Genomic DNA, 12,877 nt, shown 5'->3' with positions numbered 1-12,877 from the left:
AGATTGCGAGAGGAGGAGGAACCACATGCAGAGAATTAGCAGTTCCTGACCATCAAAAACAGCACGACAGTGTGTGTGTGTGTGTGTGTGTGTGTGTGTGTGTGTGCGTGTGCGCGCGCAGGCAGTGGGTGTTAGTGGCGTCTTTTAGAGCAGTGTACATGTGCCATGACATCCCTAAGTTGTAAGGCTTTACACGTGGAATCCACTTTTACAAGTTCTCCTCCACCTGAACATTAGAGCCTGTGGCTTCAGCTCAGAAACCACAGATGAACATGGAAAAAAACAACATATAATGTGCTCAACAGCTGGACCCAAAACACAGACAGAAAATACTTCTTCTGAAACAGTTGAGTAGGTCTTTTTGATGAACGGACTTTATAAGTCAAACAGAAGCTAGTTAAAATCGGTAAAGTATGAAAACATGCTGACATCTTGCAAACTTTATTTTGAAATTACTGTTCTTTAGTAACCTATTCAGGATCCAGTTCACTGCACTTTTCGTACTCATGATTGCTATTTATTCACTACAATTCTGATTTATACTGTACTATACATATATTGTCTTATATTGTATTTTTTTATTATATTGTTTTATACTGTATAATAATATACACATATTGACACACTGATTTTCCCTCCTTTTCCTTCAATAAAGTATTTCTCATTTTGATTCTGATTCTGATAGCAACTGCTAGTTGCAGCCCTTAACATTTTCAAAGATTACACTTTAGCCATCAGGTATTTCTTGTGCATCGTCTGATTTTATTTTAATTCATCAATGAAATAATAAATAAATTCCAAAATAATTGTAGCTCGCCATTTACAAAATACTGCACATTAACTAGATATTAGCCATTCAGAAAAAGTTAAATAATCATTTCAATTGAGAACTCCAAGTCCATTAAAAAGGTGTTCTGCTTTTCATTCCTTCACTTGGATGTTTGACCTCCTCTGTGCAGAGTGATGTCAAAGGGGGGAAGTTCCTCTGTGCTCACCTTAAAGCTAAGTTTCACTTGTGGGACCCTGGTACAGCATGAAACTTATTCAAGTGTGATGTAGACATTTGAAACCTCTGTACAGCACAATGAGAATGGACTTTTGACATCTTGTGTCCAGTGGGAAATGAACATGAAAGTTTAAATGTTTATATATTCTGGAGTTTAAATTTTAAATTTATTATTTAAAGCAGAGTTTTTTTTAAGGTGATCTTTAAGTAACTTTTGGTTATGGAAACCTTATCATAGACATTTCTTATTATTTTGACATCAGGCTGACTAAAACAATTAATAATTTATTCATTTCAATTGATTATTAAAATATTGCTTAGTTGTAGCCCTAAACCTATTCAATTTGCCTAACTTACTAAAAAATGAATTGATGCATTTTGAAGGATTAATCAGAGCACTTATTTTAAAGAAGTCGAGCTTGCAATATTTTATTCTTATTTAAACTTGATAATTTGTAAAATACTGGAGATAGAGTGAATGTCACTCCAATATTATCCATTAAGCACTAAATATCTGCTATAATTAATTAAAAATGATTATTGTGTATTTTTAATACATTCAGTGGGGCTCTGTCATATTTCGCGGAGGTCTTTTTTAGTCCAATTTCTTGCATTTATTTTCTTTGAATAGAAGTAAAAACTGCAACAACAGATGTTTTAATGACCGCTTAATTTACAAAACTACACTTGTTATCATTTGTCAAATGGGGGAAATTTATTATTTCCCCTAGCCCCAGGGTACCATCCTATTCTTCCTGCTCTGCTCACAGTGAATCATCAGATCCACTGAATCACCCCAGACAAAAAAACCCTCCCTCCTCTGACTGTGTGAAGGCCAGGACAAGCCGGCTCTTGAGGGAGAGATGGAGTGGACCACGGTGTTTGGAAGCTTCTGGAGTGTTTTTCTGGCTGGAGCTCTGGCCAGACTCCTCTGTGTCCTTCAGAGTAAAAACAAAAACATTTGGAGTGTACGGCTCACAGCTAGAGCACATCTCTTATTTGTTATCACTTATGCTCCGGGCCCGGTTTACATTCTCCTGAGTGTGTCCACTGGCGTGTTCATCCGGAAATTTGTCCCCTACGCCCCCTCCTGATTTAGATTTGGAGAGCAATAAAGCTTGCTGAGTTGTTGCCTTGGACAAATAAACTAACCGAAGTGTTGATGTAGAGATGTCCGAAAGAAAAAAAAAGGTTTGGAGAAGAGAGAGAGAGAGAGAGAGAGAGAGAGAGAGAGGCGGAATGATAGGCGCTGGTCTCTCGCTCCTTCCTGTGAAAGTTTCCGGCGAGGCAGTAAACATGGCAGCGTCTGTCTCCTGTGGGAGCTGAGGGAAATGTGTTTGTGCGAGTGTGCGTTGTCGAGTGGATCTGCGTGTTTATGGATGTTTGTGTGTCTGTGTGTGGTGATGTACCGCTTGTTGGTGCATGCATACATGGTCTGGGTATGTGTGTGTGTGTGTGTGTGTGTGTGTGTGTGTGTAGGTCAACAGTTCCTCTCCTCTCTGTGAGGGAGTTGTGCTGGAGCCAAGTGCCCAGCTGCTCATAGGTGTCTGTTTACAGGCTGATTCACAGAGCTAACACACACACAAACACACACATACATACACGCATGCCTTGCATCACTCTACAAGAATTCACACAAAACACGCAACGTATAAGGTTCGCCTTAACAGCTCGTAGAGTAATTTCATTTGCTTCATTTGTTAGTGCCCGCACTCGGAACATTAGGTATTTAACCACATTACTGCATAATTATATCACCTGAAACAATTACCCACTGACTTAATTATAGTGATTTCAGGATTTACCTGCTTGGCCACAGAGCAAATGTTTGGTAGTTATACGGTTTGTTCAATTACTCAGAATAACGTGTCATTGTGAACGACTCTGACTGGCACATTTGAAGGTTGCTATCCAAGAAAAACACAGTGCACGTACATGTTAAAGTCATGCTTTTAAAATCCTGCTTCGAACACAAGTATTATCAGCTAAATGGAATATATTCATCAAAGTAAGAGTATGGTTTTGCAGTAAAATATCCCCTCTTAGTGTATTATTCTATACATTATTAGATTCTTTATACAGAGACTGATGTCTTTTACTGTGGACGAACTACTGCAAAACTGTTTCTATTGATGGTTAAAACTATTTATATGGTAAAATATGGATTAAAATGGATGGATTACCATAATAGTAGAAAAGGTTCTACCATATTTATTACAGCAAAGTTCTGGCAACCACAACTTTTTTTAACGTAAAAATAATGTGTTTTTTACATTGCATCCTCAGAGTCGGGCCCTTCTATAGGCTAACATGTTACATCTGAAGGGTTGTGAAACGATTAATCGGAGAGGAAAGAAGAAAAAGCTATAGAGGGAGTAGATAAGGGAGTATGTATATGTAAGTTCTGCTACGCAAATTTATAGAATTTTTTTCTGTAATCTTTGCTTTTTCTTATTGAGATGAGACCATGTCAGACGTTTAGAGGGAGTTTCTAACAAAATCTGAAACATGACAGGGGCCTCAGAGAGAGGCAAGAGACAAAACACATAGAAAAGGAATAAAACATTTTACCTAAAAAAAGTAAGTGCAGCTGAGAAGTAGAAGTATAAAGTTACAACATTAAATGGAAATAATCAAAGTACATCAGACAGCACTTGAGTAAATGTACTTAGTTACGTTCCACCACTGGTCAGCACTGCAGTTGGTAGGGTTACTTTAAAAATGTAATCCGATACAGTTACTAGTTACCTGTTAAAAAGGTAACTCATTATTATTACTTATTATTTTCCATTACTTTTGGGTTATATGCAAATAAAGACAAAAAGAAAATAAATAAATATGTTATCAACGTCTTTGATTGTCACCTTCTTATGAGTCCATAGATATCTGATGCTTGTTCTCATTTATGAGATACAGCCAATTTCTTAAACTTGTGTGTGCAACTTTTATTTATATGGAATATATAGACAGGACCCTGACACACGTGTGTACTGAAAATAATGGAAATTCCTCACTTTAATTGCTTATTCAAGAACATTTTCTACCATTTTAGGCACAAACCATGTGTCCTAAGACTTAATATTGTATGATAAGACAAACTCACTTTTCATTGAAATTAAAAATTTCAGTTGCAGGGACAAATGAGTTAATTCAAAGTTCCGAATAATTCTGCCACCGTATATCTATGGTATGTTGCATAGAGGAGACGACAACTTGTTAATTATTACTGGCCAGCTGTCAGCTAATCACTGCTGAGACTCTGGTGGTCCGTGCAGCGGTGAGAATATGTGAGGCATAAAACAGCCAGTGCCAACAGCAACAGCAGAGGAGTGAAACACTGAGTGACTGTCTAATCTAACACTTTTTGTTTGTTTATGATCAGCAATGTAATATTATGGCTGTTTCCCATGCTTATATAGCTGATGAAATTAATTAAACTGCTAAACATGCCTTCATTTTCTCTTTCATATATATACCGTATATATATATATATATATATATATATATATGACACAACATTCACACTGATGATGTTTAAATCACTCTTTAACAATGTTAGGCAGATAATCAGCTCCGAGTGAGATGCTCGCTTTTAATATGAAAGATACAGCAAGAATTACTGTTTCCTTTCTTTTTTTCGTTTTAATAAAATTTCCGGGGGTACATGGATGTGATCCCAAGTGATGAGGAGCAATAATTTGAATCTTGTCTTGTTTACAGGGCTGTCCTTGCCAACACCGGACCTCATGATTCCTGTCTGGATATTCAATTAGACTTTTGGGTACTTAAACGGTGATTTGTGTTCTGCAACACAGTAGCCTACATGTGAACCGGCCACAGACCATAAAATGATCAACTACAGTATGTCAGCAATACAGACAGCCTCCCACTCACTGGACTTGTATTAGTGCAATTCAATTTTGCAACACCGTGAAATTGCTTCATGATACTTGTGACATCTAAAGTTTGATGTCAGTCAAACGTATTCCTTAAATAAGAGCAAGCACAATAAGCACAGACAGTATAACGTTATAGACTTACAGTAGAGACTGTTGTGAATACATGCATTGGTTTAGATGTAGTATTACATTAATCATTGTTTTTTTGATTGGGACGGATACAGTAAACATAGAGAGACCGGAAACAGCTTTCTGATACAAGTATCAGAGTGTTTATAGTGGATGCTTATTTGCAACACCGGTCCCCTAGAAGGGCTTTTAAAAAGATACATAAAACACATATTTAAAAACTATGCATGAGTACACGTTTGTTGCTGAATGAATGAAGATTCAGTAGCTCTCTTGAAAGTGATGAAGTTAGCAGCAAATTTGAAGTAATCAGGTAGTGAGTTCCAGGACTTTGCTGGAGCAGTCCATTTAAACATTTAGACGAGCTTAAGATCTCGTGCTTACCTAAAATGTGCGCAATGACGGTTCCTTATTTACTTTTTGTTCAAGATTTTCGAGGCCTGATTGTGAAGACACCATTTAATTATAGACCTGTTGGGCTAGGACCAGTTAGTAGGTATACATGATAGGACATATATGATATCACTAAATTTACAAACAGCAAGACACAATCAGATTTCCAGCAAGTTCTTATTGTTTTAAAACTGCTAAGGTTAGCCCTAATTGTTTTACAAATCCATTTAACTTGACTTTTAAAGTTAAACTGAGAATCTAAAATGATCCTTAAATACTTCTAAATCAGAATCATTTCTAAAATCAGTGTCTTTGGAATGGAAGTTCTGAACAGTTATATTACTGTTGGAAACATCAGGAGTGAAATTAATCTCAAAATGAAGATATCAATTGTTCAAAAAAAGACAATTATTTCAAATGATTTCTGTATTTCGGATAAACAGAAAGGACCACCACAATCTGACATTTAAAAAAAAGTATGTCCGTATCATTTTTGGTAATTCTATCAGCTGACAATATGCATTAGGTTAATTTGTTGCAAAGGGGGCTGTGTTATCTGTTGAGGCGGCAGCAGCCATCCTCCGGGTGTAAGTGAGCAGTGTAATGAGTGCTGGGTGGCAGTGTGAGAAAGCGCAGGGCTGCGCACTGCGTCTAATGCAACACGGCTGAAGGCTAATGAACTCGCAGGGCGGCCTGGCTTTTCTCATTAAAGGTGAGACCTTGTCGCTCTTACATATGTTAATAGGTGAAGGGATTGTAGCAGCACAGGCTTAGAGGGAGACCTGGAGGGCTAGAGTTACACCTGTGCATGTGTGTGTGTGTGTGCGTGCAGTAAAGTGACACACAGCTGGGGTTTAGACGCTGGTTCCAGGTAATACGAAGCGATGTCCAAATTGCAAAACAGATTTTTTTCCAATCTTGTAGAAACCGTTGTGTGTGTTCATTAGTGTGTGTGTTCTGGAAATGCCTCAACCTATTTCGTAAACCTTATGTTTTTAACAAAGGGCTTTTTTGACACACACTGCTACATACACACACATATGCGCTATGACCCTGCTGGATGGCTGCTGGCGCTCCAACAACACACTCCTGACCTCTCACCTCTCACCCCTCTCAGTCCAAACTCCATTACCTCACAATTACATCCTACAAATGGTTTTCTCTCCAGCGTGTGCATGCAAGTGTGTGCGTGTGCGCACGTGTGTTAAGGTTTGACTTGCCTTGTAGTGTTGCAGGCCAAAAACCCATAATCATATTTATTTATCATGACAATGGAGCTTCTGTACCTTTTCCCCCTCATTCCCCCTTCCCTTCATCCCCTTTTCCTGTCTTCATTTCTCCACTTTTTCCTGCTTTCTTCCCCCCTTCTTTTCTTTCATTCACTCTTTAATCCATCCCTCATTACTTTCATTTTTTCTTTTCTTTTCTTCTTTTTCTATGCCTCCTGTCCTTCTTATATACTGCATTTTACAACCCTTACATTAGTGGTTCTCAACCTGGAAAACATATTTCTATTATTTCATTGACAAGAAGCCCAATGTATACGAATGACTATTCTGTTTATAGGTTGCACTGTTAATCTACCAATCTAGATAGACAGTTGTGCCATAATTAAATCTTATCAGACAGGGATCACTGAGACTACAGCTTATTAAATACAGGTCCACAGCCTGATGGGTATCAGTTTGGAAGTCCTTGACACCAAAAGGTTGAGAACCACAGCCTTACAAGCCTCACACCTATTGTAACACCTTTGTAACTTCATTCCTTTTCATAAGAATTGGGGTTAGAGGTTACCATTAGTTCATATGTGGAGCATTTATCAATTCAACAATAAAAATGTAGTCAAGCTTCACGGCATCCTATCGATCAAACCAGCGGTAGATCAGACTCGCACTGAATGCCATTTGAATGAAGACAAGTTTGTTTTACATCAAATTTTAACTCCACACATTAAACTGTATAATTCCAATAAACAATCTATATTTAGATTGTGCATATACAATGTTTCCTTGCCTCATAGTACATGCATGTGTGTGGAGGGGAAGCTGTCTGGTGTGTACGTTGGGATGCTTACGAGAAAGAGAGACAACACCACCCCAGGACACTGATCTGCCCCGGACCCTGGGGGTCACGAGTTCCGACCTTTAGGGAGCAGTCAGCAGCGAGCCCGCAGGGTCGCAGGTAGGCTTGGATTACTGCGCTCTGTCTACAAACACACACACATACACACACACAATGGCATGACGAGTGATATGTCAGAAAGCGGCGGCCTGTGTGCACACACACACACACACACACACACACACACACACACACACCCCCCTCACACTCACACTCACCTCCCTCACACTCACACTCACACACACACACACACACACACACACACACACACACACACACACACACACACACACACACACACACACACACACGGATGGCTTGAGGGGAAATCAAGCTGTCGCCTCTCAATGACCTCTAACAAAAGGACCATTGAAAATAACAAGACAGGCTCTCACAGTGGCAGTTCAAGAAAAAGTTTCCCTTTGTTACTCCAGGCAACTTCTCAGTGCCGCGCCATTCAAACACCAGATCCTCTCAGCAGTGCCAAACTGGTTTTACACGGGTTCACTGCACTTTGAAGAGACAACTACTGGATGCTGGTATCGGAAAACTGACATCCCACTCTGGCGTCCTAACCTACAATCTGTTTCGACACTGCATATCACAACAATAAAGTCTGCAAAAGAATATGATGCTTTAAAATGAATATGGTTTCCTTTCAAACGGCTGTGCAGATGATTTTTACATCAGCAGAACAACCCAGCAGTTATTCTTGGGTTTTATACGGCCTTATAAAAGTCTGGAACTTGCTGGACTCTATGCTCATGCGCTTACATAGGAAGTGACGGGGGTTTGGCCGGGGTTCAACGCACTCTATACCTCTACCACAATGTTCATCATTTCAATATTGGTCAGACAGCAGAGTCCCATCCTTGACATACATATGGGGCTAATCATTTCCAAGTCCAGTTGAGGACTTTTGTCATCTAAGCATGATGTGAAAAAACTTTTGAAGGAGGGGGTTACCAGACTTAAACTCCTGAGTCAGTCTGCCTTCACGTTGGATGATGGAGCTTCTCCCATGGCACTGTTCCCTATGAGATCTGCATCTGTCCACTTCCCAACACAGTTCTCCACTTAAAGACCACTTTTGAGCTGTGAGCTACTTGAAGATGCAATTTCAACTTTTTAGGCACTAAAAGGTAAGCAGCTGTAAACCAATACCCTCAACAGGCCATTCTTGGCTCCAGTACAAGCAGCGTGTGCGATTTGTGTCCAACCAATGGTATAGATGGAGAGGGTCATCAATTCTTATTTAAGGCTATTCTATTTCATATGACACCCTCTTATTACAATAAATTGACTGGTCATAGCCATTTTGCAGCGGATGTCGAGCCGGTGTGTAATTTCCCAGTGGCTCAATTTAAGATAATGGTACACTGTAAGAAGCTGAAAGAAACATAACCGTTTAGCCTCGGTAGTTTTTAAACATTCAGTTAGGCATGATATATGAGCCCAAAGCATCGACAATATCTGAATTTTCAAAAGTGGTGGACAGAAAATAAACAGCAGGGACAGGACAGGGGGTGAAGGAGCTCACGCAAATATCAATAAACACTCCTCTTCCGTCTCGGAAGCTTCCTGCTTTATTTGATTAGGCTGAAGACGGAGGGAGGGTTGGGGGTGAAAAACAGAGCAGTCATGCTCTTTTGCTTTTCTTCCTCCTTTCCCTTCCTCCGCAATCTTCAGCCTCCCCTTAATGGGAATGGGAAGTTTGGGAAGTGGAGGGGAGGGGAGGTGGTGGGCTGCAGCTAGCCTCAGCCTAACCTCCCCCATCTGGACTGGGGAGGGGAGGGGGCGACTTGCCAGCCTCCAGGCTACTCCCAACCCTTCCCAGCTGTTGGCTGTTCAGGGACGGAGGCTTTTTTTTCCCCCCAAGTGTGTGTTTTTGGTGGGCTTGAGAAAGCATTTTTTTTTTCATAAACAATTGCCATATCCTCCACCAGCTGCTGACCCCACGGCTCCTGTCCCTGAGCAGAGCTCGGGAAGCAGGCGGAGGGGAATGGTTTTCATTTAGGAGACTCTTTGCAGGGGAGACTTGCTAAAGGGTGCTTGGCCCCACTGCTGTTAGCACGCTAGCTATAATGCAGAAGCTAGATAGGTCACTGACTGGGAGCAAGAGATGTTAGCTGATAGCAGCCACAGTGACAGCGCGGCTGCTATCAGCACCCTTCCTCTTATGGGATAAAGCTGGAGGCAACAGTATCAATAGCTATCTGACAGAAATGCTACAGAGCTGCTAGAGTTCAAACTAAAAAAGTCCTTTACTGTAGAATGAATTGACTTTAAGACCACTTCAGGGGCAAGTTGAAAACAATTATACTGATTGATTTTATTATTAATATAAAAAGATGTTACCATCCAGAAGACCCAGAGCAACATCAGCATTTCTTTGGAGTCATGTTTCTGGCCAGATTACAAATTTAGGTGTACCATTCACTGTTTTAGTTTCCCCCAAAATCTCAAGTAAATTATAAGCAGCCTTTTGCAGTTGATGAATGTGAAAACATCCTTCTAGTGTCAAACTCTGCACAGACATCATTCAAACCGCACACTGTAGGAACAACACATATTTTTGAGTGGAGGGCGACTTTAATTTCACACAAAAGTCGGTTCATTGTTTGGCTGCAAAATCACCACTTATTAATTACAAAAACCTATAATGACATCTATAATAAATATTAGCAAAAACTAATGTTACATCTGGAGCAGCATTCAGGTAAAATAAGAGACAAAGCCTGAGAGCTCTGATTGGTTGTTTTCGTTCAGGCCCGGTAGATTCCTGTAAATATCATAAGGAGCACTAGGAGGAACCAGATATTTTTACAGATCATCTGTCTCATGTGCTACTGTTAGGATGTAGTGAAAGTTGCAGCCATAATGAAAAAAGTTATTTTCATAAAAGTTAACAACTGCAGCTTTAAAGTCCAACTGAATTCACATTTAGTCATCCCTCTCTGTAGTCTAAAATATGGTCAATCATTTGAAAAAGAAGGAAAAATGTGGGGTTTTTTTTGCTGAAAACAGCTATCTGCAGCAGCTGAAAACAAAGGCTGAGAGTGGGGTTTGCAGGCCGGGAAACCAAAATGATTAGCAAAAAGAGGCTGTGAAGCTCCGGGTAGCTGCAAAAATATGTGTTTGTCACTATGAGCAACACTTTTCACATTCATGGTTTCAGCCTTTGTACATATAAAAACAAAATATGCAGCTTTAAATAAATGCTCAGTTTTTAAAAAGACGTTCTGCTGAGGAGAAAACAAATCCTGCAAACCTGAAGGGTAGGGCACCAAAGGGGAGATAACAGAAGACAACATCCACCATCTCCAACAAACACAAACAAAAGCAACAAACACACACCTACTTCCCCCCACCACCTCCTATGTTCCTGTCCTCAAACCGACGTCCCACTGCATGTGTCGATGAAAAATGGATTGGATGCTTGTTAGTGAAGGCGGGTGCAGGTGCCAATGCAGTATGTATATCAACCGATGGCATGTTTGTGCTAATGTACTATGTATGAGGTGGCTGCGTCTCATGCAACATGCAGCAGAACGGGGAGGCCGTAGGTGAGGCCAGCACAGCCCGCAGCCAAAGACGCCCGCACCTCCGAGTGTGTGTGAGCGAGCTCAGACGGAGCTTTGTCACAGCTGGCTGGCGGATCCACACATTTAGAAACACAACTGGGAGGCCACTCACGCAACCGCCTTTCTTTCTGTCATACGCATTGTTACACACACAAACACTCGCCTCGACACAGTGGGGCTGCATCGCACACAAAAGCTATTTTTCTACTTGCATCATAAAATACATACAGAAATACACACACACACACAATTGGGCTGGGTAGATGCTTTTTGCTCGAACATCCCATTTGAACTTTCACCTCGAGTGTCCAGCACACACACACACACACACACACACACACACACACACACACACACACACACACACACACACACACACACACACACACACACACACACACACACACACACACACACTCTTTGTAATGGTTTGCGTTGGAATCGCATGGTAATACTTCATTATGGCAGCACTGTAATTTGGAGGGAATGAGAACTTCAAAAGAATGGCAACCCACACACAAACACACACAGACGGGGTTACTGTAAATGTGTGTAACCTGGAGTTCTGCTGGGACCAGTATCAGTTTTTTTTTCCGGATTCCCAGAACAGTCCAAAATACACCAGGACAGTAATCAGAGGCGCACAGCGAGGTTATAATTGTTGGAGCTGATTACAAAGTGGAGAGTAATGGCTCAAATTGGGAAAGGAGTGCTACGCCAACTTGTACACAGTGAAATGTGAACTAAGGGACACAGGGTGTCTGCAGGGATCAGGTTGTAAGGCCTGCAGGATCCTACTGCAATTCAATTTATAACAAAAAACTTAAGAAGTAAATCAATTAATCAATTTCTTATATTAAAGTCACACTATTAAATATCACACTTACTGGCTCCTACTGCCTGCCTGTGCTAAATTGGGTTTTTCAAAGTTGGATGGGCTTTGTTTGCTAGAAATCATTAATGTGATGTCTGTTAATAAAATATCTTCTGTTAAATCTAAATTGGATGGAGATATGAAGCATTCATTTGATTTGGAAAATGTTTTGGATATGAATGAATGATGTAGTTTTTCTGGTAAGGACAGCATTCTCAATATTCTGATTAGGACACATGAGGGTTAAGCTATAATCTGTAACATTTCCACATTAAAATATATATAAACTCTAGAGCTATATTCTATATGTAGTTGAGTTGTGTACTTCCATTATCCCAAATGTTTCCAACAATGTTCAAACTCAGAGAAATCTGTCATTTTATTCAGGTAACGCTGCGTTTCACCGGTCGCCTGTCTATGGCGTCATATCCCCTTTGTGCCTGCGTCAGCGTTGTGGTTGTCTGCCAGAAGCTGTCATACATTGACTGTTGATCCAGTCTGAAGCCACATTGTTACCATCCACTGTTTAGATCTTGATGCTGTTTAACTCTAGATTTGAACCGGATGAAGGATTTTAGTCATCAGACGTCTGGATCTTAAGTTATCAGAGAAACAATCTGAGCTAACGTTAGGAGCAGCTCGACTCGCAGCCCCTCTGGGACGTCCTTTGTCTGTCCAACAGAGTGGGAGAAACAGTGATTTTTAAGGTGGAACTGCTTTATTCAGTGTGTTTAGTGGTTTTAATCAGCAGGTCTGTTTGTTTCGGAGAGGAGGAGACCTCTGTGGATAACTGGGCTTTCGGTAGAAACCTCCTGAACCGTGAACACTGAAGGAATCCTAACCGGGAGAAGCTGACTGCACGCCAATG

General features: G+C 40.5%; 1 protein-coding gene across 2 annotated transcripts in view; it reads right to left on the bottom strand.

The window, feature by feature from the left end:
* The window catches only part of bcas3 (BCAS3 microtubule associated cell migration factor), a 355,089-nt gene that overhangs the window by 143,139 nt on the left and 199,073 nt on the right, over positions 1–12,877 (bottom strand). The gene's annotated exons all lie outside the window — the stretch shown is intronic.

This window comes from Dicentrarchus labrax, unplaced genomic scaffold (assembly GCF_905237075.1).
Source record: "Dicentrarchus labrax unplaced genomic scaffold, dlabrax2021, whole genome shotgun sequence".
NCBI lineage: Eukaryota > Metazoa > Chordata > Actinopteri > Moronidae > Dicentrarchus > Dicentrarchus labrax.
Note: the sequence above shows the minus strand (reverse complement) of the source record. Positions and strands in the feature narration are given on the sequence as shown.